Consider the following 24,194-nt stretch of genomic DNA (forward strand, 5'->3'; position numbering starts at 1 on the left):
ATCGAGCAAGTTATGGTCATTGGAAGTCAAGTCAACAAAAGTCAACGACGGTCAATGGAGTCAACGTTTCTCGAGAGGCGCGCCGCGCCCTGGTGCCAAAATTTACACCCGAGAGCTCGAGCGGGCAACGCGCAAGAGAGGTGCGGCGCGCCTTCATAAATTCACGGGTGGCGCGCCACGCCTGTAAGGACAAGTTTCTGCGTCACTCGTATTTGGAAATTTGGAAGTAAATAACGAGTTTCCGTTGTTACAACTAAATTCTCGAGTGAATTATACTTCAATGGATTTATCGAATTAATTTTAAATATATTAAGGTTATGGAAATCTCGGAATAAACAAAGGAATTATCGAGTTTAACTCGATTAATAAATTAATTCCGAGGAAACATTCCGGAAATTAATTTAAGAAATAAATTCTCAAGGATGAGAATTAATTCCGAGAAATCTTAAATATATTTTAATTAATCGAGAACGAACGAGAAAATTCTCGGTTCAAATCATATAATTATAATCCGTTCGGTGATGGATTTAATTAAATAATTATATGAAAAGGACGTGGTTGTAACAATTTTAAGGGACCCATTTGAAAGAAAACAAAGAAAATAGGTTGGTTTGTAATTAATGGGATAAGGATGAGCATTGCCATGTCATCAATCAAAGATTTGGATAATATCAAGTGATGTTTATCACTTAGCCGAATAAAATCAAACCCACCGGCCCAAGGAAGAGAAAAGACACGGGAAAAAAAAAAGAAAGAAGAAGGAGAAGAGAACCAGAGGGGGAGAGAGAGAGCCGAGAGAAGGGAGAGCAAGGGAGAGAGAGCGGTCGAGCGAGCGAGAGAGAGAAAGAGATTGAGGGAGTGAGCTCGCGGAGGAGGAGATCGGCCGACAGCAAGCCACCGAGCCCGAGCGCCACCCACACGCGGCCGAGAAGGAACTAGCGCCGCCGCGAGCAAGCCGAGGACGCCGGAGCAGAGAAACTCGTCGGAGAAGAAGGAGAGAGGGACGGCGACAGAGAAGGTAAGCTCGATTTTGAACTTCTCTTCCTCTACTGCTCGGATTTGAGAAGAAATTATATATCTAGGGTTTGGAGATTTGGGGGTTTTTGTTTGGATTTGGAATTGTTTCAGCCGTGTGATATTGTTGTTGTTCGTGTGAACGCTTGGCCGTGGGTATTGTTTGGCTTGATGAGATTGTGTGGTTCATTTTGGTCTGTTTTGGCCGGATAGTGTTTGGCTGGTTTAATGTTTTTCTGGATTTGTTGGTATGGTAGTTAAGTCTTGTTTTGTTGCGAGTGTGTTGTCGAGTGAGGCTCGATTTTAGGTAGGCTGCACAGGTCTCGGGGCAGCGGTTCGGGACGGCGAGGGCGCTGTCCAAGGGTTGACGGAGCTGCTGCGCGAGCGACGACGGAGCGGGGCTGGTCAGCGTGGTTCGTTGGCTCGGTGTGGACGAGCTGTTGAGCCAGGGACGGCAGCGACGCTGTGGCGGCTCTCGGGGGCTGTTTACGGCAATCTCTGCCTAGAGTTAGCGAGTCGAAATTCCTTGAGTTCCGACTCGAGTCTAGAACGTAATTAAGTAGTTTTTCTTTTCAAAATGGTTTATGAAGTTGTAATTTATATGCGCGAGTTGCTTCGAGTTAGCGCCTGAGTAGATTTTATTTGTAGTATTGTTATGTTTTATAGTCGAGCTCGTTTTATGTAAGTCGTTAAGAAAAAATAATTAATATGTATCATTATTAAACTCGTTGATTATTCACGTAATTATTTAGTATATTTATCTTAATTATGTATTAAAAATCGAGTTCGACTATAAGCTCGACTCTTTTAATTTTGAAAAAGAATATCAACGAGAAATGTTTTATTTACGTTCTCAAACATTATAACTTGTCAATAAAAAGAGACAAGTCATAAAATATTTTCTAAACCACATTTGAGAAGTGTCGGTTTGAGTTATTTTCATATAACTTACGTATTCTATAGATTGTTAGTAAGAGTTTCTTTATACGTTCTTTTCTTTTAGTTTCGACCTTCGGGAACCTATCCTAAGCAATGGGCTTTGTCCCGTCAAAAGAATAGGTGGTCGAATAGCGGGGCGTTTCTTAGCCTAGATCAGAGAAGTTGTTAAGGCCTTGCTTTTAGGCGTCGATTCTTTTCTGTATCTCTGTTTTGCCTCCGTGAATTCTCTGTTCTTCGTGTTTGTAACGCTCTGAGTAGCGTGACTAGGAGAACGTTTTGAATACGTTCCTTATGAGCTTTCTTTTAGTAGAAGTGTGTACGTTAGTAGATCCATGGACGAGATACTGAGTATGTTCGATGTTCGATCTTTCTCTTCCATAGATAAGTCCAGATTGCTATAAGGATTAGCAGCGAGCAGGAAGGAGCTCACGAGAACTGGGTTGTACGTGAAGTTACGAAGAACCCTTTTATCTGGAAGAGAAGATCTCAGGATTCGAAAGAATCATACCCGGGTAAGTGGATTATAGGCACCTACAATATCAAGAAATATTATATATATCATTATATATACATATATTGTACGTGCATTTTCTATATGCTTTCTAGTAAGCAAGAGTAAGATAAACCAAAAGACAATTCACTATCAAGATTAAGGGCTTTAAGCCACTAACGAATTGGGAAACGGAATTAGTCCGGCTAACTAAAAATGGCTAGAGGATCTAGGAACCCGAGCCTTTGTTACGTGTTTAGTTAGTTTTCCTTCCAAGAGATCCAGTCCTAGTAAACTGGGTTATGAGAGACTCTAGTTAAGACTCGTATTCAAAAGCGAGGATATTATGATAGGATCTTTGGGAGTCGCATCTCAAGATCTTATAAGTCACGAGTTAATAAGCGAAAAGAATATATGTTAAGATCGGGATTGAACCCGAACTAAGCAGTCTCTCATGTTAAGTTAATTAAAGAGAAAACACAGAATGGTACCGCCTCCGACATATACCCCTTGTTAGCAGGTACCTATTATGCTTCGTGCTGGTACCACATGGGGATTAGGCAGGAGACTGTGCACCCTCCTGTCTGGCGCCAATAAGACATGTGTCGTGCGGATATCATTAAGGGATCCCGAGCAGGAAATGTATTGTATGATGGGAATTGCCGGGACCTAAGCTGGCATATTCTCAAGTAAGAGGAGTTACCGGGACCTAAGCTGGTAATTCCATAGTTATGATTAAAGCAAGTATGTTATGATGTGAATCACCGGGACCTAAGCTGGTGAATTCTTAAGTAAGAGGGATCTCTCGGGACCTAAGCTGAGGGATTCCTAAGCAGGATGAATCTATCGGGACCTAAGCCGATTGATTCTCAAGTAAGGTGGATTTATCGGGACCTAAGCCGATACTTCCGCAAGTTATGAAAAGATATGATCTCATGTTATGTATTGTTTATGTGTTATGTGCATTGTGCATTAGATATGTAGATATCCGCTTACTGAGTCTTTCGACTCACAGTTATTATCTTGATATTGTAGATAAAGGAAAGGCCAAAGAAGACTGAGCAGAGCATCAGCGAAACCGGTAAGTAAGTAGGCGTGTGTATGTACGGCTGCCGACCTGTGGCTAAGTCAAGGGCGAATGAGTCTATTTTGTTTTTAAAAGACGAGTCTTTTGTTTGTAAAGTTTTAAATAGTATGTTTTAAGAAAAACGAAAAATTCGCCCATATTTTTTAGACGTTTATGTAAATATTTTATAAGTTTTTCTAGAAAATGTTTTCTGGAAGCGCTTCCACCAAAGTTTTTATGAATTTTATTTATGTCAAGTAAGATACGGAGATCTCTGCCGCGGCTCGCGGGCGAGCTAAGGCTCGCGGGTCGTGACAGAATTTTTGGTATCAGAGCCCAGGTTGAGCCGTTTCTGTAGACTTGTGGTCGTACATACACTAACTTACTTACTTATAAGTCAGCTGATGTTTAAGATAGCCTTATCTATAATATCTTGTTGAGTCTTTGTGAAAGATAGTGGTTATATTAGGATAACCGTGTACTTACCCATTCCTACTTATAGGTGAAGTAGAGATTAAGAATGGGACCTAAGAAGCAAACGCAGACGAATCTTTCACAAGAAATGACTGAGATTAGCAGGGCTTTAGAGCGCCAAGCAGAAGATGCTCGTCGAAGGGATGCTCAAATAGAAGAGCAGAACAGGTTGATCACGCAACTTATTGCACGAATGAATGAGCAGCAACCTCCACAGGGACAACAAGACCCTGAACCCCAGGCGCATCGACCAGAACAACCTGGAGGACAAGGTGAGCACGTGCCAAATATGAATAGGAATCCAGATGGTCAGAATGTACAAGCGCCACCACAAGCTCAAGCTATGGCGCCAGATGAGGTTCCGCTGTTCCAGATTCCGATAATGGCACCGACTGTCGGGGAGCCTGTATATGAGCGTTTTCGTAAGCAGAAACCACCGACTTTCAATGGAGATGCTGATCCTTCCCTTGCGGAAAATTGGATTAAAAGGATCCAACAGATCTTCACGTACATGCAACTTACAGATGCTGAGAGGGTTGCATGTGCTGTGAACCAGCTGGAACTTGAAGCTCGAAGTTGGTGGGAAGTAATCGCACTCTATGATGATGTTTCTCATATTACATGGAATCGTTTTATCAACCTATTTTATGAGAAGTACCTGGGTGAAGCTAATCTCTCGGGTAAGGTACGAGAGTTTATGGATCTTAAGCAAGGGAAGCTCTCTGTAGCTGAGTATATAGCCAAGTTTGATGAGCTTGCAAAGTTTTCGCCCTCTATGGTACCGACGGATCAGTCGCGCAAGATGAAGTTTATGCATGGACTCAATGTGGAAATTGTGCGTCAGGTTGATAGTGGCGACGTTGGGCCACGAACTTATGCGAATGCCGTTCAAAGAGCATTAAGGATTGACGGTTGGCGTATAGCACAAGTCAATCCAGCTAGCGAGTCAATGACCATCCTACAGGAATCTGTAGCAGAAGTCGAGAAGAAGAACTTCACCGACAAGAAGAAAAAGAGTTGGGATAGAAACTTCAGGTCTAGGGCGCAGGGAAATGAAGGAAGCTACAGAGGAAATCAAAGCGAGAACAAGTACAAGAGGCCAAGGGTTAATGATTTCCCTACGTGCAACAAGTGCGGCAGAAAGCACTCAGGCGAGTGTCGCATAGGAACCTCAAGCTGCTACCGGTGTGGCTTAGAAGGTCATTTTGCACGGGATTGTCACGTTTCAGAAGAGAAGATCGCTTACCTGAAGAATCAACCTAAGGCCAAAGCTCGCGTCTTTAGCATCTATGGAGATGAAGTAAAGGAGTCATCGTCTGGAAGAACCGGTTAGATTCCTATCCTTTACTCTTCAGTTATGCATTCCTGTATGTGGGAACTATGCATGTTCGTCTGTTGTGTCCTAGTCAAGTTCTTGATCTTGGTAGATGATGGAATAGATTCCTGGTTAGTTATATCTAACAGTTAGGAAGTGACTATCTTAAGACTAGAATCAATCTGCTGTTCATTAAGCGATGACATGTTTAGAGGAAGGTATATCCTCTCTTCTTTTCTGAGGATGGAAAATTATCTGGAAACTCAATAGTGTGATGCAGAAAGAGTACCCTGCTTTGCTTTAAGTTTCGAGGACGAAACTAACTTAAGGGGGTAGGGATTGTAAGGACAAGTTTCTGCGTCACTCGTATTTGGAAATTTGGAAGTAAATAACGAGTTTCCGTTGTTACAACTAAATTCTCGAGTGAATTATACTTCAATGGATTTATCGAATTAATTTTAAATATATTAAGGTTATGGAAATCTCGGAATAAACAAAGGAATTATCGAGTTTAACTCGATTAATAAATTAATTCCGAGGAAACATTCCGGAAATTAATTTAAGAAATAAATTCTCAAGGATGAGAATTAATTCCGAGAAATCTTAAATATATTTTAATTAATCGAGAACGAACGAGAAAATTCTCGGTTCAAATCATATAATTATAATCCGTTCGGTGATGGATTTAATTAAATAATTATATGAAAAGGACGTGGTTGTAACAATTTTAAGGGACCCATTTGAAAGAAAACAAAGAAAATAGGTTGGTTTGTAATTAATGGGATAAGGATGAGCATTGCCATGTCATCAATCAAAGATTTGGATAATATCAAGTGATGTTTATCACTTAGCCGAATAAAATCAAACCCACCGGCCCAAGGAAGAGAAAAGACACGGGAAAAAAAAAAGAAAGAAGAAGGAGAAGAGAACCAGAGGGGGAGAGAGAGAGCCGAGAGAAGGGAGAGCAAGGGAGAGAGAGCGGTCGAGCGAGCGAGAGAGAGAAAGAGATTGAGGGAGTGAGCTCGCGGAGGAGGAGATCGGCCGACAGCAAGCCACCGAGCCCGAGCGCCACCCACACGCGGCCGAGAAGGAACTAGCGCCGCCGCGAGCAAGCCGAGGACGCCGGAGCAGAGAAACTCGTCGGAGAAGAAGGAGAGAGGGACGGCGACAGAGAAGGTAAGCTCGATTTTGAACTTCTCTTCCTCTACTGCTCGGATTTGAGAAGAAATTATATATCTAGGGTTTGGAGATTTGGGGGTTTTTGTTTGGATTTGGAATTGTTTCAGCCGTGTGATATTGTTGTTGTTCGTGTGAACGCTTGGCCGTGGGTATTGTTTGGCTTGATGAGATTGTGTGGTTCATTTTGGTCTGTTTTGGCCGGATAGTGTTTGGCTGGTTTAATGTTTTTCTGGATTTGTTGGTATGGTAGTTAAGTCTTGTTTTGTTGCGAGTGTGTTGTCGAGTGAGGCTCGATTTTAGGTAGGCTGCACAGGTCTCGGGGCAGCGGTTCGGGACGGCGAGGGCGCTGTCCAAGGGTTGACGGAGCTGCTGCGCGAGCGACGACGGAGCGGGGCTGGTCAGCGTGGTTCGTTGGCTCGGTGTGGACGAGCTGTTGAGCCAGGGACGGCAGCGACGCTGTGGCGGCTCTCGGGGGCTGTTTACGGCAATCTCTGCCTAGAGTTAGCGAGTCGAAATTCCTTGAGTTCCGACTCGAGTCTAGAACGTAATTAAGTAGTTTTTCTTTTCAAAATGGTTTATGAAGTTGTAATTTATATGCGCGAGTTGCTTCGAGTTAGCGCCTGAGTAGATTTTATTTGTAGTATTGTTATGTTTTATAGTCGAGCTCGTTTTATGTAAGTCGTTAAGAAAAAATAATTAATATGTATCATTATTAAACTCGTTGATTATTCACGTAATTATTTAGTATATTTATCTTAATTATGTATTAAAAATCGAGTTCGACTATAAGCTCGACTCTTTTAATTTTGAAAAAGAATATCAACGAGAAATGTTTTATTTACGTTCTCAAACATTATAACTTGTCAATAAAAAGAGACAAGTCATAAAATATTTTCTAAACCACATTTGAGAAGTGTCGGTTTGAGTTATTTTCATATAACTTACGTATTCTATAGATTGTTAGTAAGAGTTTCTTTATACGTTCTTTTCTTTTAGTTTCGACCTTCGGGAACCTATCCTAAGCAATGGGCTTTGTCCCGTCAAAAGAATAGGTGGTCGAATAGCGGGGCGTTTCTTAGCCTAGATCAGAGAAGTTGTTAAGGCCTTGCTTTTAGGCGTCGATTCTTTTCTGTATCTCTGTTTTGCCTCCGTGAATTCTCTGTTCTTCGTGTTTGTAACGCTCTGAGTAGCGTGACTAGGAGAACGTTTTGAATACGTTCCTTATGAGCTTTCTTTTAGTAGAAGTGTGTACGTTAGTAGATCCATGGACGAGATACTGAGTATGTTCGATGTTCGATCTTTCTCTTCCATAGATAAGTCCAGATTGCTATAAGGATTAGCAGCGAGCAGGAAGGAGCTCACGAGAACTGGGTTGTACGTGAAGTTACGAAGAACCCTTTTATCTGGAAGAGAAGATCTCAGGATTCGAAAGAATCATACCCGGGTAAGTGGATTATAGGCACCTACAATATCAAGAAATATTATATATATCATTATATATACATATATTGTACGTGCATTTTCTATATGCTTTCTAGTAAGCAAGAGTAAGATAAACCAAAAGACAATTCACTATCAAGATTAAGGGCTTTAAGCCACTAACGAATTGGGAAACGGAATTAGTCCGGCTAACTAAAAATGGCTAGAGGATCTAGGAACCCGAGCCTTTGTTACGTGTTTAGTTAGTTTTCCTTCCAAGAGATCCAGTCCTAGTAAACTGGGTTATGAGAGACTCTAGTTAAGACTCGTATTCAAAAGCGAGGATATTATGATAGGATCTTTGGGAGTCGCATCTCAAGATCTTATAAGTCACGAGTTAATAAGCGAAAAGAATATATGTTAAGATCGGGATTGAACCCGAACTAAGCAGTCTCTCATGTTAAGTTAATTAAAGAGAAAACACAGAATGGTACCGCCTCCGACATATACCCCTTGTTAGCAGGTACCTATTATGCTTCGTGCTGGTACCACATGGGGATTAGGCAGGAGACTGTGCACCCTCCTGTCTGGCGCCAATAAGACATGTGTCGTGCGGATATCATTAAGGGATCCCGAGCAGGAAATGTATTGTATGATGGGAATTGCCGGGACCTAAGCTGGCATATTCTCAAGTAAGAGGAGTTACCGGGACCTAAGCTGGTAATTCCATAGTTATGATTAAAGCAAGTATGTTATGATGTGAATCACCGGGACCTAAGCTGGTGAATTCTTAAGTAAGAGGGATCTCTCGGGACCTAAGCTGAGGGATTCCTAAGCAGGATGAATCTATCGGGACCTAAGCCGATTGATTCTCAAGTAAGGTGGATTTATCGGGACCTAAGCCGATACTTCCGCAAGTTATGAAAAGATATGATCTCATGTTATGTATTGTTTATGTGTTATGTGCATTGTGCATTAGATATGTAGATATCCGCTTACTGAGTCTTTCGACTCACAGTTATTATCTTGATATTGTAGATAAAGGAAAGGCCAAAGAAGACTGAGCAGAGCATCAGCGAAACCGGTAAGTAAGTAGGCGTGTGTATGTACGGCTGCCGACCTGTGGCTAAGTCAAGGGCGAATGAGTCTATTTTGTTTTTAAAAGACGAGTCTTTTGTTTGTAAAGTTTTAAATAGTATGTTTTAAGAAAAACGAAAAATTCGCCCATATTTTTTAGACGTTTATGTAAATATTTTATAAGTTTTTCTAGAAAATGTTTTCTGGAAGCGCTTCCACCAAAGTTTTTATGAATTTTATTTATGTCAAGTAAGATACGGAGATCTCTGCCGCGGCTCGCGGGCGAGCTAAGGCTCGCGGGTCGTGACAACGCCGTTATGTGGCGCACCGCGCCTTCAGAAAATTCACGAGTGGCGCGCCGCGCCGTTATGTGGCGCACCGCGCCAGATGCATTTTCAGCATTTTTTGGAGCTCGTCTTTTAGATCATTTTTGGCCCTTGGATCCCATCCAAGGGTCCATATTTGCTCCGAAAACCTTTCCTAAACCCTCATATACACTTATTCAAAGAGGAAAAAAAAAAGCTTGAGGATAGAACATTTTTAGTTTTTGTTTTGAAACCTTGAGAGAGAAAGTGAGAGAGAGAAAGCTAGGGTTTGACACTCATTTTGTTCTTGAGCTTGGGAGTGAAGAAGAAGAAGGAGAAGTGACAACCTCCATCATCCTCATCACCTCCATTTGTTCACCCTTAACTCTATCTCTTTTATTTATTGTCCATTTATTGCTTTGAACATCATTTATTGCTTGCAATCTATTTCTATTGAGTTTTGGTGATTACTTTAGTCTCTTGAACATTGAATATTTGTGTTTTGAATTTATTGTTTTGGTTGAGTGGATTTTTGGAGTTGGTGGTAGTATATTAATGAGAGCTTAAGTGTTTGTTTATTTTAGCACTCAATGTCTACTTATTTTATTGCTTTAATTCTTTTGTTAATTTCTATTTTGTTTTGTTTATTCATAATCATGAGTAGCTAAGTAGATATAGGGGTGCGATGTAGTTGAGTAGTTGAGTTGGTTGGTCAATCCTTTAGATTAGATTTTGTGCTTCATGGTTGGGTTGAGAGTGAAATATTATGGGTATGGGTTGTGTGTTAACGCTAATTAGAGTAGCTAACTAATTAGTGAACCTTAGACGAGTTTAGAAACCGAGAGGTAATAAACGAGTGAGCTCTACCCGTCCCATCATTAACCTTCCTAGAGCTATAGAAAGACTAGGGGGTAGATGTAGTTGATTGAAATCCCGGGCTAAATGCGGTTTTGTGTTTTAGTAGGACCCAAACCGAGAGGTGTAAGTTCGACACGTAGCTAGATTCCTAAAGACTCGAGAGAGATTAGTGAATGTTATAGGAGGGATTGAGACTAAGTTTTTACAACTCTAAACCCAAGCTTAGAATCGTACCAAGACCGACCGACTCGATGAAATAACGAAATCGTGCCCCTTCCTTTTAACTTGTGCTTAAATAGTGTTTTCACTCTTGTTTACATTTCATCTTGTTCTCAAAACAATCAAAAACCCCATTTTTCATTTTCCATAACTCGAAAAAGAAAGCTAGTGAGTTTGCTTCGGAAATAGTCTAGAGTCCTTGTGGGATCGATATCCGTGCTTTTGCACTCTATTACTTGACGACACGTTCGCTTGCGTCGTGTAGAATTTTTCTTTAGTTAAGAAAATTCCCATCAAAGAGCCACAAGGAGCGAAGCTCGGTCTCGCTCGTCTGCAGCGACTGGTACATCTCCGAGCGGTGTTCTCGGAGCCGAGTTTTCATCAGAAACTGCTACTTCATCACGCCGTAGATTGTCACAGTTACTATGAGAGAGAGAGAGAGAGAGAGAGAGAGAATCGGAGTCGTCTCCTAGGGTGATTTTGATTCGCATACTTATAGTTTCCTTTAACTTAAATCTTCTTTTCGTCGTTCATTGACTCGCATTGTTCGTATCTGATCGAGAAATCTGCGAAGTTCCGGATATTGGATCTCTTGTCGTTGATCAGCAAAGAGCTCGCTGAGATCAACATCCAAATCAAAGACATTTTTTGAGCCTTGTCGTAAGAAATCTGTAGCCGATTATGATACCAATCTCATTGAATTCTGTTTTTTTTTGTTGATGCGTGGATTTATATACAGATTCGCAAGATTTATCAACGCATTGACTAGCGACGATACGGCGCCGGCACAGAGGACCATTGCGGCGTTGGCCGGGTTTGATATGAGTGCGTGGATTGCCACATCGACGTTTTTTCTTGCGCATGGTATCCAGAATCGGAGAAGCTCGGCGAGCGCGGGCGGCAGTGTTCTCCGATGAGGCGACGATGTAGAATGCAGTGGCAGCGGCAATCTGTTTCGACTCTGGTGATCGGCCACAGTCGAGGAGCGAGAGAATCGGGTCGAGCCTGCCGTTCTCGACGATCAGGATTTCCCGATCGGGTCTTTGGAGAGTCTCAACAGCGCCACCGCAGTGTTTTCTTCGTCTCTGTCTCCGGTGGCGAGAAAGAGGAGGTTTATCAGAAAAGCCACCGCACCGGTGTCGACGAGGATCGATCGGAGTAGCGCGCTGGATTTCGTGGCGAAACGGATTTTGAGGGTGGCTTTGTTCTTGCTGAGTTCGAGCTGAATACAAGTTGTCAGACGAGGAATAAGACAAGGAGGTTTGCTGCTCCACGGCTGTGGACTTGAGTTTGGGTTTTTCGAGTTGGTTTCGGAGTTCAAAGAATTTTTAACTGTGAATACATTGTCAATGTAAATAATATTAACTTGCAAACGAACCTCAAAGAAGTTGAAAGAAATTTTTTACTATGAAAGTTAATATTATATACGTTGGCAGTTAATAATATTAATTGTTAACGTTATTGTTATTAATCATATAATTAATTGATTAGACAAGAATGTAGAAATTACTTTTGAAGCTTAGCCTCAGTTAATATTATTTACTATGATAATTAATAATATTAACCGTTAAAGTTAGTGGTATTAATTATTTGATTATGTTTTTATTACCATTAATCATATTTACTGTTGTTTTTGTTTTCGTTAATAAGATTAAATATTGTTATTGTTACGGTTAATAAGATTAACTGTTGCTCTTGTTACAGTTAATAAGATTTTAGTTGTTCTTGTTACGGTTAATAAGATTTACTATTGTTCTTGGTACGATTAATAAGATTTACTATTATTCTTGTTACGGTGAATAAGATTTACTGTGTTCGTGTTACCGTTAATAAGATTTACTATTATTCTTGTTACTGTCAATGAGATTTACTATTTTTCTTGTTACCGTTAATATTATTTACTCCAACAGTTAATAATATTTTTGGAATATTTGAATGTTATTATAACAAATTGGCTACTTTCCTAAATATTTTAATAATTGAGCTATAATTTTAAAGTAATGAGGCTGTTTGAGCTAGTTATTTAGTCCGTCCTAAGAAAAAAGTAGGAATGGAGAAGAATGAGCAACCAAATATGGGAAAAGATTCGCTTAAATCCAAATATTTTATAGATACTAACTACTTGCTAAATAAGGGAATTAAAAATATAAATACCAAGCTCTTGTGTTGACGAATGCGTTCGAGGACTTCTTCTTTGGTGAGAGCTTTCGAGGATTTCAAATAAAGCTGCCTTGTGACCATCGCTACTTCGACAAGATCTCTGTCATCTTTTGAGTCACTCACCATTTGAGCCCTCTTTTGTGCATCCATGGGATTCTCTGGAGCTTAAGAGAATGTCAAGAAAAAACAAGGTGTACTGGGAAATAATCCACTGAGCTTTTCTTACTCTGGGACATCCAGGTCCTTAGGTCACTGTGTACCTTGCCCTCTATGGGTCCTAAACGCAATCTGCCCAGCAACCCTTTTGACGATGACGAGGATGAAGAAATGGAAGAGGTGGTGGCACAAACCTCCTCGTTGCTGGCGTCAGAACTCACCATCGACAAGCCGCCAAATCTGCCCCCAGAAAAAGGCTCCGACCAGGTCCTCCTTGGGAGGATCATCTCCAGGAAACCCTGCGGCCGTAGCACCATCTCAGCCGTCCTAAACCGAGCTTGGAAAACAACGGAAACCTGGTCAATATCGGAAATACGCCCCGGTCTTTTCAGACTCCAGTTCAAACTAAGAAAGGACCTTGAGGACATACTAAACAGGGGACCCTGGACGGTCAAGGGTACCCAATTCATCCTTCAGCCTTGGCCGGAAAACCTCACTCTAGACGAAGTGAAATTCCGACTCTGTCCTTTTTGGATCCGCCTCTCTGGGCTCCCACCAGCGATGAATCACGCTCATTGCCTCCGACGTATCGCAGCCACTTTTGGAGAGATTCTGGACTGCAGGGAGAGCAGAGGAGGCCGTTTTAACCAATCAGTCCGATTCAAAGTCTCCGTCCCGATCAGGAAACCCCTCCGAGCTGGTTTTTTCCTCGACCGTGATAACCTCCCCCCCACCTGGATCCAAGCCAAGTATGAAGGCCTTGGGCTCTTCTGCTTCCGCTGCGGGATGCTCGGTCACAACCAAAATGACTGCACAAGAGTCAGTGATATTTTAATTGAGAAGGAAGGATTCCCACAACTTCCCATGTACGGTGAATGGCTGTCTTCCTACTCTCCGATCGCCTCTTGCTTCTCCAACGGCGGTAGGGTCCAAAGCTCTCGAAACCCTCCCTCAACGGTCGGTAACAGGGCTGAGGAACCCCAAGGCCATCGGAACCCCCCCTCAACGGTCGGAAACCGGATAGAAGTGGAAACTTCCCCAAAAAAACCCGTGGATCCCACGCGCGAGGCCAGCGTTGCAGCGAAAGGACATCTTGAGCAGCGCGCCTCGTCTCAGAATGACAGACCCCCGCCGAAGACACCACTTCCCGCAGTCGAGGAGAACACCTGCAACACCATTTCCTCTTCTGGGAAAGAAGCTAGTGGATCTCCCCAGACAAATAGAAAGGTGGGTAACCCTAAAACCCCTTTGAAACGCAGCAGACAAGCTTTATCCAAGTCAGCCCTACCCCCCCTAAATGGGCCGCCCAAACCACTTAACCCAAGCCCATCTCACCCCACAAAATCCCCCCCTCCCTCATCTGGGCCGGCCACTCACACAAGCCCAACCCTTCCCAAATCCTCTTCTTCTCTTACCCCTGGGACAAATCATAAGGAACCCAAAGCCAAAGATATATCCCAGCTCTCAGAAACCTTGCAACGCACTTTTAACGATTTTATCTCCCCTGACAAAACCAAAAAACACCCAGAAACCACCCCAAAGCCAAAAAACACCAACCCACCACAACCCAACACCAGCTCCCCCCTCTCGGCTTCCCGGAAACGTCGTCGCACCACCCCTATCCAGACCCCGCTGATCGGGTATGAGGTTCCACCTCCTTCAACAACCGGCTCTCCACCGGTTCTGGCTATTTCTCATGAGGAAGATTTGGCCGAACCACCAAAACACATTATATCGGCGCCCCTCGTGTCCCGGGGCGACCGGTCACAATGATTGGTGTTTTTTGGAACGTCTTCGGGCTCGGTAGCCCGGAGACGATGAACGCCCTGCACTTCCACATTCATAAATTTAAACCGGACTTCATCTTCTTATCTGAAACAAAATCCACGAAAGCATACACGGAAAGTCTCAGACAGAAGTTGGGGTTCGGCTCTTGTTTCAGCGTGGGGTGCGAGGGCAGGAGCGGTGGTATTGCTCTATTTTGGAAAGATAATATCAATCTTAGCATTGGCTCGTACTCGAGGGGACACATCGATGCTTTGATTACGGATGAGAATGGGTTAAGTTGGTATATCACTGGGATTTACGGCAACCCAAACCCGTCCCACCGGAAATTCACATGGGATCTCCTTTCCCGTATCCACAAGCTCCATAATGGCCCGTGGATTTGCGGAGGGGATTTCAACGAACTGCTTTACAACTTCGAGAAAAAGGGAGGCTGCTGGAAAAACCCGGGCCAAATGGCAGCTTTCAGAAAAGCTCTCGATGATTGCCAATTGGAAGACCTGGGCTACAATGGTGATCCCTTCACCTGGCGCCGAGAAACTCTAGACGGAAACGTTACACTTGAACGTTTAGACCGTTGCGTAGCTAACGAGGAGTGGGCGACTCTTTTTCCAAATGCTTCAGTCACCCATCTCGACCTTTGGGCCTCTGATCACCGCCCCATTCTCCTCTCCACGGAGGGACACTCTCAGCAGCCTCCCCGAGGCCAGCGGCGTTTTGTTTTCGAGAAGGCCTGGTGCGAAGACGACGAATGCAAGGCGATCATCATCAATCACTGGAGAGCCTCTTCGCCTATTGCCCTAAAACGCTGCGCCTCGGCGCTATACTCATGGGGTCGGAAGAAGTACCGAGCTATGACTTCCGACATCGAGAAGCACAAGGCCACTCTTAGTCACCTAAACGCATCCACTTCCCTCTACGACTCCTCGGCGATCCGAAGTGAAGAAAAAGCTCTAAATTCTCTTCTTGCAAAGGAGGAGATCTATTGGCGACAAAGAAGTAGAGTGTCGTGGCTTCGGGAAGGAGACCGCAATACCAAATTCTTCCACCGGAAAGCTACGCAGCGCCGGAAAAAAAACAAAATTGGAGGGCTCTACGATGCCGCTCAACGTTGGACAGACGATCCCGTAGGTGTGGAAGGTATAATCTCGAGCTTTTTCGACAATATTTTCTCGTCGTCTAACCCGTCTTCGAGAGACATTGCTCGTATTACTCATTGTCTAGATCCTTGTATCACGGCGGAGACAAACACCTGGCTGACCTCGGCTTTCACAAGCGATGATGTTCGGACAGCCTTTCGAGACATTGACCCCAACAAGGCCCCCGGGAAAGACGGATTCCCCGGGCTATTTTTTCACAAATACTGGGAAGTTGTGGGCAACAGTGTGACCGAGATTTGCCTCGGGGTCCTCAACGACAAAAAAGATCTTGGGTCCCTCAACGAAACTCTTATCGCTTTGATTCCGAAGACCAAAAACCCGACGAGGATTCAAGAGTTCCGACCGATAATCTTATGCAACGTCATCTACAAGGCTATCTCCAAGTGCATCACCACCCGTCTAAAAGCTACGATGGAAAGCGTCATATCCGAAAACCAAAGCGCGTTTGTCGGAGGTCGGCAAATCTTCGACAATGTGGCAATCGGCATTGAGGGGGCCCACACTATGAAACGAGGACGGTTCGGGAACGGCAAATGCGGAGCTCTCAAACTCGATATGTCGAAGGCTTTTGATCGAGTTGAGTGGAACTTCCTCGAGGCGGTCATGCTCCGCGTAGGCTATGCTCCCTCGTGGGTGGAACTTGTCATGAGATGTGTGAAATCCGTTCACTTCTCTTTCATAATCAACGGAGAAGTGAAAGGAAGTATCACTCCGCATAGAGGGCTGCGACAAGGGGATCCTCTATCCCCCTTCCTATACCTCCTATGCTCCGAAGGTCTCTCCGCCCTTCTCCGCCGCGCCGAATCTCAAGGCACCATTCATGGAATTCGTTTCGGAGACCGGGGCCTTCAAGTCTCACACCTTTTCTTTGCGGACGACAGTTTGGTGTTTTTCCGGGCTACGGAGGAAGAGGGAAGAGAAGTTCGGGCTTGCCTTGACTCTTACGCTCGGGCTTCCGGTCAACTCATCAATTATGGGAAATCGGAGATTACCTTTCGAAAAACGGTGAAGACAAACCAAGGCGACAAGGTTGTGAGAGTGCTTGGAGTAAACATCATAGGAAGTCACGACAAGTACCTAGGCCTCCCTCTATCCATCGGCCGAAACAAAGCGGAAGTTTTTAGCTATATCCGCGAGCGGGTTTGGAATAAAATCAAAGGTTGGAAGGGTAATTTCTTTTCCACGGCCGGCAAAGAAGTACTCATCAAATCTATCATTCAAGCATTGCCTAGCTACGTCATGCATTGCTTCAAACTTCCGAAGCGCCTCATCCACGATCTCCACTCGCTTACGGCAAACTTTTGGTGGGGTTCCGAAGAGAAAAAGAAAAAAACCCATTGGGGACGGTGGGAGAAAATGTGCGAGAGGAAATCCCACGGAGGCATGGGATTCCGGAACTTGGAATGGGCCAATCAATCCCTCCTCGCAAAAACCGGTTGGAGACTTCTCCGTAATCCTACATCTCTAGCAACCCGGGTCCTCAAAGAGAGTTACTTCCCGAACTCCTCTTTCCTTGAGGCTGCGAGCTCTCGATACGCCTCCGGGTTTTGGAATGGGGTTCTTTGGGGCCGGGAACTCCTAGAGAAAGGCACTCGCTGGAGGATTGGAACCGGAGCCGACGTCAACGTTTGTAGCGATCGCTGGCTGCCTAGAGCAGGGAATTTTCGAATCCGCCACACCGGTTCAATCCCTCACGGGACCAAGGTCGCCGACTTGGCCCTCCCTAACGGGGAATGGAACCGCACGCTCCTCCATGCCTACCTCTGCCCCGACGACGCGGAGGCTGTCCTTCGGCTCCCGGGAGTCTCCAACTCGGTCACGGATACACTCTGTTGGCACCACACCAACGACGGAGAATATTCAGCCAAGAGTGGCTACTGGATTGCTGCTGCCTCCCATCCTACTACGGAGTCCTCCTCACACCAAGCAACGGGCCAATGGTGGAAAACTCTTTGGCAGCGTCGGATCCCCCCAAAGGTACGATCTTTTCTTTGGCGAACCTGCAGAAGCTGGATTCCCACATCCCGGAACCTCGTCACGAGAGGTATGCCGATAGACCCTCGCTGCTCGCGCTGTTCAGGTGGCCCCGAGACTTCCTTCCATGCCCTTTGGGAATGCAAAGAGAGTAAGAAGCTATGGAAGTTCGCTGGCTGGTGGCCGATGATCAAGGACAGCTACCACGGCGACATGATAGCCTTCTTGATCCAAATCAAGGAACGTCTCAACAGCCAAGACTTCGACTTGTTCCTTATGCTCGCTTGGTCGGCGTGGAACCGGCGAAACGAAGAGATCCATAATAGCAGAGTCACCTCCATTGAGGCCTCCTTCAACTACGCCATCGGCCTCTTGGAGGACTACCGTGAGCACTCGTCATCAGGGTCTCCTCAACTCTCCCCGACCTTAGACCGACCCAAAAAATGGCCGCCTCCGAGCCACAACATCATAGCGCTGTCCACCGACGCGGCCTTCTCCTCCGACGGGAGCCGGTGCGGCCTCGGTGGAGTTTTCCGTACCGCCACTGGAGTCGTTCGAGGGTCCTTCATCGCGCCTGGCAACGCCGCTCTCACCCCTACTCTGGCAGAAGCCCTAGCCATCAGCCGGGGAATCTCCGTGGCGAGCTCCCTTGGAATTACAGCCCTCACCGTCCAGACCGACTGCGCAATGCTTCCCACGCTGCTCCGCTCCAGCACCCTGCCAACGACAGATATTGGCCGAGTGCTTGAAGACATCAGGGTGGCCACTGCGAGTTTTGACTTCTTCCTGGTTCAGTATATACCCAGAACTTGTAATTTGGCCGCTCATTATCTTGCTAAGTTTGCTCTTAATTTCGGTGCCTTTTCCTTTTGGCCAAACTCTGTACCCCCATGCCTGATGGATATTATTTTGGCTGACATGCCTTCAATGAATTAGTCCTCAGGACTTTCTTTCAAAAAAAAAAAAAAAAAATATAAATACCGTAATAACTATACACGGGACAATATTTGTTTAAAAAAAAAAAAAGATTCAAAGTTGACTAGTGTGTAGTTTTAAACACGTGAGTTAAGAAGGTTATTATGGACAAACTAATTTTGTTAAAAGTGCCAGTATGCAGTTTTTGGTTATATATTAAAAAAAAACTTCAAACAATGTTTGGTATGGCCTAATTTCTCTATAAACATTATGTACATTTTTTTTTATAGAGTCTGGACGTTTTTCTTTTCCAATATAAAGCCTTTTTTTAATATCAAGCTCGTTTTTTTTTTTTTTTTTTTTTTTAATCTAGAGCCTTGCTTGCTTTCAATATACAAACGTTTTATTGCCATATGTTTTCAATATATATTGAACGTTTTATTGCTTTCATTAAAGCATTTGTTCCATCACTCTATTTGAGAATAAAAAATAGAGAAGTTTAGCAATTAATTGACGTTGGAAAAAGCAAAAAAGAAAACAGCAATAAATGATATTAGGTTAAGTCGATTAATTGTAATTAATTGAATTGATTTTTTTTTTTTTTATGTTAACAATTAACCTTTGACCATGTATTAAGGTTAGTAGTTAGTGGAAGTTAATCAAATTTTCAGCTTTAGCGAGGAGAAGATGGTAGTAATTTCTTGTTGTCAAGTAATTTCTTTAATATATAGTACTTGGTACTATTGCGTTATCATTTTCTGGGAATGCTATACAGATATCTCATTTGATATCAAAGATGTCATTTCCAAAAATACATTATATGTTCAACAAATAATTAGGTAATTTGTTATATTTACACTTTCACATTGCTATATAGCTACTCTTTCGTAAATACTAAGTAAATGACCACAAATATTTTGTGACATTCTTTGTTTGCCATTTCATTGAAATAAAATGGTAGGGTATTTACGTCAATTTAGACGTGTAAATACATGGGCGTAACCATTTACCTAGTATTTACGAAAGATGGTCTGTATAACAATGTGAAAATGTTAATATGACTATATACTTAATGGACCATATTTTCAAACCTTTCATAATTTTATTTATTTATTTTTATTTTCAGACAATTTTGCCTTTTATTCTAAGTAAAATTATAAACGAGAAATAAAAAGCTAAATGAAACTGTAAAGTAAACATGGGGTTCGAGTCGACAATCGCGTTTGTGAACAGAAAGAAGAACACGAAGAAGAACTAACATATTGCATTTCACACCATGCACACAACGACGACCACCACTCGCCTCCAAGTTCAAGCCCCGCCCGTAGATCACTGCCTAGGCGACATCGCTCCTTATTTAACTAAATTATTTCCTTGCTATGCTTTGTTTAATGATGTGGTTTCATAACTAGCGACACATGGCTCACTATCAAGGTTTGAGTTACGCGATAAACCGGACCGGACGATTTAGTTTTTTTTGGGAAAATTGCCGATTCTCGCATTGAAAAAACAATTTTCGCATACTAATTTTTAAAAAAAGGTATCTTGCTAATTAAAGTGGACCGCGTGCATGGCAACATGTCCAAAAGAGTGAGACATCCCAATTGTATAGTTGTTTCTATTATATCTATTATTTCCTACTCTCTTCTCTTGTCCATATGGAACCTTTTAGTAATTTCAAGAATTATCTCAATTCAACTAAGGACAAAAGATAACGTATTTATCACATACTATTTATTAATAGTTAATATATATATAGAAATATTGAACTAGGGATGAAATAGTTTGGTTCGGTTCGATTTTTAACAAAATTTTGGACCAAAATCGAATATTCGATTTTCAAAATCCGAAACCCAAACCAGGCAGTTTGAGCTAAAATCCAATTTTTGGTTATATGATTTATTTAGTCCGGTTTTGGTTTTATTCGGTTATTATCTGATATATATATATATATATATATATATATATATATATATATATAATAATAATAATAATAAATTAAATTTCACAAAGTACTCATTGGTATTGGTATAATGGATGACATTGTTTCCACACACGTCCAAGTTTCGAATCCCATGTATGCAGGCTCATTAGAGATTTTAAAAGCGCGAAGTAATTTTAATAACAAAAATTAATGCTGGAGGCACAAATTAAACATACGCCAAGGAGATACTATTGACATAGTTGTACGAGTAATATTCGGTTTGAAATCTTGTTTTAGTTCACCGAACCAAATTTTATTCACATATGACATAGTTGTAAAATTTGGGTCATCTGTTCAAATATTCGATTTTTTTTTATTCAGCCTTATTAGCAGACGTACACCTCAGCTGTGCAGAGATGGCGTTGGTTAGAAAATCAGTTATGTATGAAATCTGTTGTAACAACCTCACATGATAATATATATATACAATCAAGCCACTGATCAGTTGAGAGAGCTTGACAGTTTTTCCCAAACAGACTTTCCCTTCATTGAACCTCTCTGAGTATTCTCAACTGTTTTCATGGTATCAGAGCGTTCAAGCTCATCCATGGCTTCTCCACTCGATCAAACTCATTCTTCCGCACAAAACTCCATTAGATCTACATCCATAACCTTCAATCCATCTCATCATCCAATTTCGGTCAAGCTTGATAAAGAAAACTACCTAATCTGGCATCAGCAAATCAACGCCGCAGTTCGAGGAAACGGACTCGAAGGCTTTCTCAATGGAACAATCGAGTGTCCACCGGAAAGGATACGCGATGAACCAGATAATCCTCAGATTCTCAGGCGCTCTGTGAATCCAGAGTATGTCACATGGAGTTGCCAAGATCAATTGCTCGTGTGCTGGCTTATCTTGTCCATGGCGGTTGTAGTTCTTCCCCAAATGATCGGTTGCAACACCGCATCGGAGATTTGGAACGCTGTTCAACAGCTATACGCAACTCAGTCAAAGGCGAAAGTGATCCAGTACAAATTGAAGCTTCAAACTCAAAAGAAAGGTGACCTTTCAATGAGTTATTACCTTCTGAAAATGAAGTCGTATGCAGATTGTCTCAATGAGATTGGAGTCAAGATCTCTGAAGAAGATCTAATTCTGCATATTCTCACTGATTCGGAAGCGATTACGACTCATTCGTAGTCTCGGTTACATCAAGGACAGATTCGTATAACATTCGAGACATGGCAGCTTGGCTCACCGCTCACGAGTCAAGGCTTGATCAGCATCATGTCAGCAATAGCACTCCATCAGCTAATTTCGCTCAGAATCGATCCGAAAATCAGTCGAAAAACTCTGGCAACAACAGTCGTGGCCGAGGAAATCGAGGCCGTGGAAGAGGACGTTCCAACAACAACAACAATCGTGTTCAGTGTCAGGTGTGTGGAAAAATGGGACATATGGCACTAAAATGTTATCACCGGTTCGATCAGAGTATACTACAAGGAAATTTCGGCTTCAACAATGGAAATGGAACACCACAGAACAACAACAGTGGATCTTGTTGGAAATTGAGTAACATTAAATAGGTGCTTTGATTAGCTCAATTTAATTTGTTCACTAAAAGACAAAATAGTGTGTTGTTGATTGATAAAGTGAGTTTGTGTGTGGGAAAGAGTCCCACATGGAACAAATACAGGTGAATGAGGAAGTGACGAGGTCGACTAGGCGAGCTCGACGAAGTCTTTTCAGCTCGACTGCGGCGAGGTCGACTGAACGAAATGACGAAGTCATTTCAGCTCGACTAGGGCGAGGTCGACTGGATGAAATGACGAAGTCATTTCAGCCTGAGGGCGAGGTCGACTAGACGACCTCCTGGTGAGCTCGACCTCCTGGCGAGCTCGACCTCCAAGCGAAACGGCACGGTCCGCGGGCTTCTCGCGGCGATTCTCGCCAACGGTCGCGCCTCCTCATTTAGCAGTTATTTATGGTTACCGTTCGAACTAACGGTCACGTCGCTTCGAAACGAGCTATCGTTTGGCCAACGGTCGTGTCGTTTGCGACTATAACCGTAGTTCGACCGAAACAGTGCGTTTGTTCGTCGAACCTCTTCGCGAACAGGTACGATTGCTTATATAATCCGACTTCGGATTCAGTAATCTACACAGGTTTTCGAATCAACTTTCTCTCTTCTCGAAACACTTATCCAGAAACACAGTTCTTGCATATTTTCGGATTTTCACTCTGTCTTGGTGCAGTCCGAACTAGACTTGTCGTATCCTGCGGTATTCTTGTACAGAAACCTTAAGACAATTTGGGGTACTCGAAATACTATAAGGAAAGCGTTCCTATGCGTGATTCAAGCCTCGAAGTCTTCAATTTCGAAGAATTATCCAACAGATCTTGCTCTGCGAATCTAGCTTCTTCTTCCCAATTCTTCAACAACAACACCACCAACAGTGCAAATGTGGCCTCTTCTTCTTCTCAATACTGCAACAACAACAATTTCTCGAGTGCACCAGATGCAAATTGGTTTCCTGACTCTGGAGCCACAAATCACATCACCAATGACCTGTCCAACCTGGCTTTGAGCTCTCCTTACCACGGAAATGACACGCTTTACATCAGTAATGGAGCAGGTTTGAAAATTCTTCATGTTGGATCAAGTTTTTATTGTGTTAAGATTGATAATAAATACAAGATGCTGATTTTGAAGAAAATGTTACACATTCCTAGGATAGCTACAAATTTACTTAGTATATCTCAGTTTGCAAGAGATAACCAAGTTTATTTGAGTTTCATCCTGGATATTGTGTTGTCAAGGATCTGGCTTCACACAAGGTTCTACTTCAAGGGAGTGTTAGGAACGGACTCTACGTGTTCGACAATTTTACAAGTTAGCTCTCAAGGAAGCATAAAGATTCTACAAGTTTTTCTTCAGCAGCTACAACAGGGAATACAGCTGCTCTTCTTTCAAATAAGCACTCCACAGATAAGCCTTCCCCGACTATCCAGCCGTGGCACAGAAGATTGTGTCATCCTTCATTATATATTGTGAAGTCTGTTCTAGCTACTTGCAATGTCAGATTTGAAACTCATGGTGATATGTTTTGTGAAGCTTACTATCTTGGAAAAAGTCATAAAATGAAGTTTGCTAGTTCTGAAACAGAGTACAATCATCCTCTTGAGCTAATTACATCAGATGTATAGGGTCCTTCCCCTGTTTTGTCCAGAAATGGTTTCAGATATTATGTGCATTTATTGATGCACACACCAGATTTGTGAGGATTTATTTTCTCAAGGCAAAATCTGAAGTGTTCAACATTTTCACACAGTTCAAAGCTCAAGTTGAGAATCAATTCAACAGTAAAATCAAGATGTTTCAGAGTGATTGGGGAGGGGAATATAGAGTGCTGACAAAGTTTTTGAAAGAGAATGGCATTCTACACAGGAATTCATGTCCAATGGTCCATGAGGAGAATGGCATGGCTGAGCGGAAGCACAAGCATATTGTCGATACAGGATTGTCTCTTGTAGCACAGGCTAGTCTACCACAAAGTTTTTGGTGTGATGCATTTGCTGTTGCAGTTCACACTATCAACAGACTACCAACTAGAGTCCTCAACAACATCTCGCCATGGGAGGCAGTGTATCACATCAAGCCTGACTACTCTCACATGAAGGTATTTGGATGCCTCTGCTTCCCTTATCTACGGCCCTACAATCCGCATAAGTTTCAGTACAGATCACAAGCGTGCACATTCATT

General features: G+C 42.9%; 2 long non-coding RNA genes across 4 annotated transcripts; both read left to right on the forward strand.

Moving 5' to 3' along the window:
- The first annotated feature begins 256 nt into the window (after positions 1–256).
- Positions 257–3,698, forward strand: LOC149397908 (uncharacterized). Of its 2 annotated transcripts, XR_016297134.1 has the most exons (3): positions 444–1,018; positions 2,335–2,465; positions 3,479–3,698. It is a non-coding gene; the product is annotated as an uncharacterized LOC149397908 (long non-coding RNA). The 2 variants fall into 2 exon arrangements; XR_016297135.1 differs by lacking the exons at positions 2,335–2,465; positions 3,479–3,698 and adding an exon at positions 1,294–2,012 and having other exon boundaries at positions 257–1,018.
- Positions 3,699–5,466: 1,768 nt separating this feature from the next.
- On the forward strand, positions 5,467–9,154 carry LOC149397909 (uncharacterized). 2 transcript variants are annotated; one of them, XR_016297236.1, is made up of 3 exons: positions 5,900–6,474; positions 7,791–7,921; positions 8,935–9,154. It is a non-coding gene; the product is annotated as an uncharacterized LOC149397909 (long non-coding RNA). The 2 variants fall into 2 exon arrangements; XR_016297237.1 differs by lacking the exons at positions 7,791–7,921; positions 8,935–9,154 and adding an exon at positions 6,750–7,468 and having other exon boundaries at positions 5,467–6,474.
- Positions 9,155–24,194: the final 15,040 nt, after the last annotated feature.

This window comes from Urtica dioica, chromosome 5, assembly GCF_054948205.1.
Source record: "Urtica dioica subsp. dioica isolate 48M chromosome 5, U.dioica_male_clone48M_v1_H2, whole genome shotgun sequence".
Lineage (NCBI taxonomy): Eukaryota > Viridiplantae > Streptophyta > Magnoliopsida > Rosales > Urticaceae > Urtica > Urtica dioica.